Source organism: Octodon degus, unplaced genomic scaffold (genome assembly GCF_000260255.1).
Source record: "Octodon degus isolate 3935 unplaced genomic scaffold, OctDeg1.0 scaffold00181, whole genome shotgun sequence".
Taxonomy (NCBI): domain Eukaryota; kingdom Metazoa; phylum Chordata; class Mammalia; order Rodentia; family Octodontidae; genus Octodon; species Octodon degus.
The window spans coordinates 4,896,172-4,898,537 of record NW_004524757.1 but is presented as its reverse complement, the minus strand read 5'-3'; the positions used below and the strand labels follow the sequence as shown (position 1 = coordinate 4,898,537).

The window sequence follows — 2,366 nt, the reverse complement described above, 5'->3', positions numbered from 1 at the left end:
CAAGCAAGGTTGTGAATCCCATAATGCACACAAGCACTCTCTGTAGTAAGTTTGAGTCTCTGCTTCCTTGGGGTTGTCCACACCCACCCACGCCATATTGTTTCAGTGGAGAATGTCATACTGGGGGGGACTGAGCAGTGGGTCACTGGTCTCACTGAACTGAAGACCTTAGAACCACAAGTTTGAGCCAGGATGGCAGAGTATGATCTCATGGCCTATCAAGGGTCTAGGTGAGACACAGAGATACATTCACCCAAACACAAACAGGGAGACAGTGCCTGTTGATGAATAGGTTGACAAAGAGAAAGCCAATTTGGAAGCTTTCACAGTCAACAAGAATATTACTATTACCAAAGACAAACCGGCAGCCACGCCTGGAGTTACTGGATGTTTCACTGATTCTAAAAGAAGAAAGTGTGAAGAAGCAATTGCTAAACTGTACAAACATCTTGATGACAAGGATGATGAAGAAAGTAACCTGCAGAGCCAACTGGTAGAGAAACTAAAGACCCAGATGTTGGACCAGGAGGAGCTTCCGGCATCTACTAGAAGGGATCAAGACAATATGCAAGCTGAGCTGAACTGCCTTCAAGCAGAAAATGATGCCTCTAAAGAAGAAGTAAAGGAAGTTTTACAGGCCTTAGAGGAACTTGCTGTCAATTCTGATCACAAGTTTCAGGAAGTTGAAGATAAAACTAAGGAATATGAATTACTTAGTGATGAATTAAATCAGAAATCAGCAACTTTAGCAAGTATAGATGCTGAGCTTCAAAAACTGAAGGAAATGACCAACCACCAGGAAAAAAAAGAGCAGCTGAGATGATGGCATCTTTGCTGAAAGACCTTGCAGAAATATGAATTGCTGTAGGAAACGATGTATAGCAGCCTAAGGCACTGGCATGACAGACGAAGAATTCACTGCTGCGAGGCTGTACATTAGCAAGATGAAGTCAGAAGTCAAAACAATGGTGAAGCACTGCAAACAGTTAGAAAGCACACAAACTGAGAGCAACAATAAGATGGAAGAGAATGAGGAGTTAGCAGCATGCCAGCTTCGTATTTCTCGGGACGAAGCCAAAATCAAGTCATTGATTGAATAACTTCAAAATGTGGAGCAAAAGAAAAGACAGCTGGAAGAATCTGTCGATTCACTCAATGAAGAACTGGTCCAGCTTCAAGCACAAGAAAAGGTCCATGAAATGGGAAAAGAGCACATACATAAAGTTCAGATTGCTAATGAAGTCAAGCAAGCTGTTGATCAGCAGATCCAACATCACAGGGAAACTCATCAAAAACAAATCAGTAGTTTGAGAGATGAAGTTGAGGTAAAGGAGAAACTTATAACTGATCTTCAAGACCAAAAAACAGAAAATGACATTAGAGCAAGAACGTCTAAGAGTAGGACATGAAAAATTAAAAGCTACAGATAAGGAAAAGAGCAGAAAACTACATAAGCTTATAATTATGCAAGATAGATGAGGACAAGCACAGCAAGATTTGAAGGGACTGGAAGAGACAGTGGCAAAAGAACTTCAGACTTTGCACAGTCTGTGCAAGCCCTTTGTTCATGACTTGGCCACCAGAGTTAGAAAGGGTGCTGAGATTGATTCTGACGGTACTGGAGGCATGCTGCTCAGAAGCACAAGATATGCTTCCTTGAAAATAATCTCAGACAACTCACCATAGGTGCACAAGCAGTTGGTACGTGACAGTGCAGATCTCTGCTGTGAACTTCCTATGTTAGAGAAGCGACTTCGAGCTACAGCCAAGAGCATGAAAGCTTTGGAGACAGCACTGAAAGAAGCCAAAGAAAATACATCTTGTGATCGAAGACGCTATCAGCAAGAAGTAAACCATATAAAGGAAGCAGTCAGGTCAAAGAACATGGCTAGAAGAGGGCATTCTGCACAGACTGCTAAGCCTATTCGTCCTGGGCAACATCCAGCAGCTTCCCCAACTCATCCAAGTGCGATTCATGGAGGAGGACCATTTGTCCAGAATAGCCACCCAGTGGCACTGCGAGGAGGTGCAGGCAAACAGATGTAAACATATCTGCATATTCACAGGCATTAAAAAACAACTGAAGTATCAAGAGCATACAGTATCAATTGTCATTCAGTGACTGTAACCTCTGTTCCCTTGGGATTGTAGAATTACAACTTTTTGAAAAATGTGCAAAGGACACCTGGCCTGTACAGCTATTTCCTGCCCACTCTTGTAAACTCTGCTGCTTCCCAACACAACTAGAGTTCAATTTTGTTGTCTTAGGAGGAGAAATGACAGTTTACAACTGTGGCCCTATTTATTACACAGTTCCTCTTTTGTGTCTTAATTTTAGTCTTTACTGTGAGTGAAGGGGTATTATC

The 2,366-nt window shown here is 42.2% G+C and overlaps 1 pseudogene; it reads left to right on the top strand.

Moving 5' to 3' along the window:
* The first annotated feature begins 202 nt into the window (after positions 1–202).
* LOC101582009 lies at positions 203–2,046 on the top strand (annotated as a pseudogene).
* Positions 2,047–2,366: the final 320 nt, after the last annotated feature.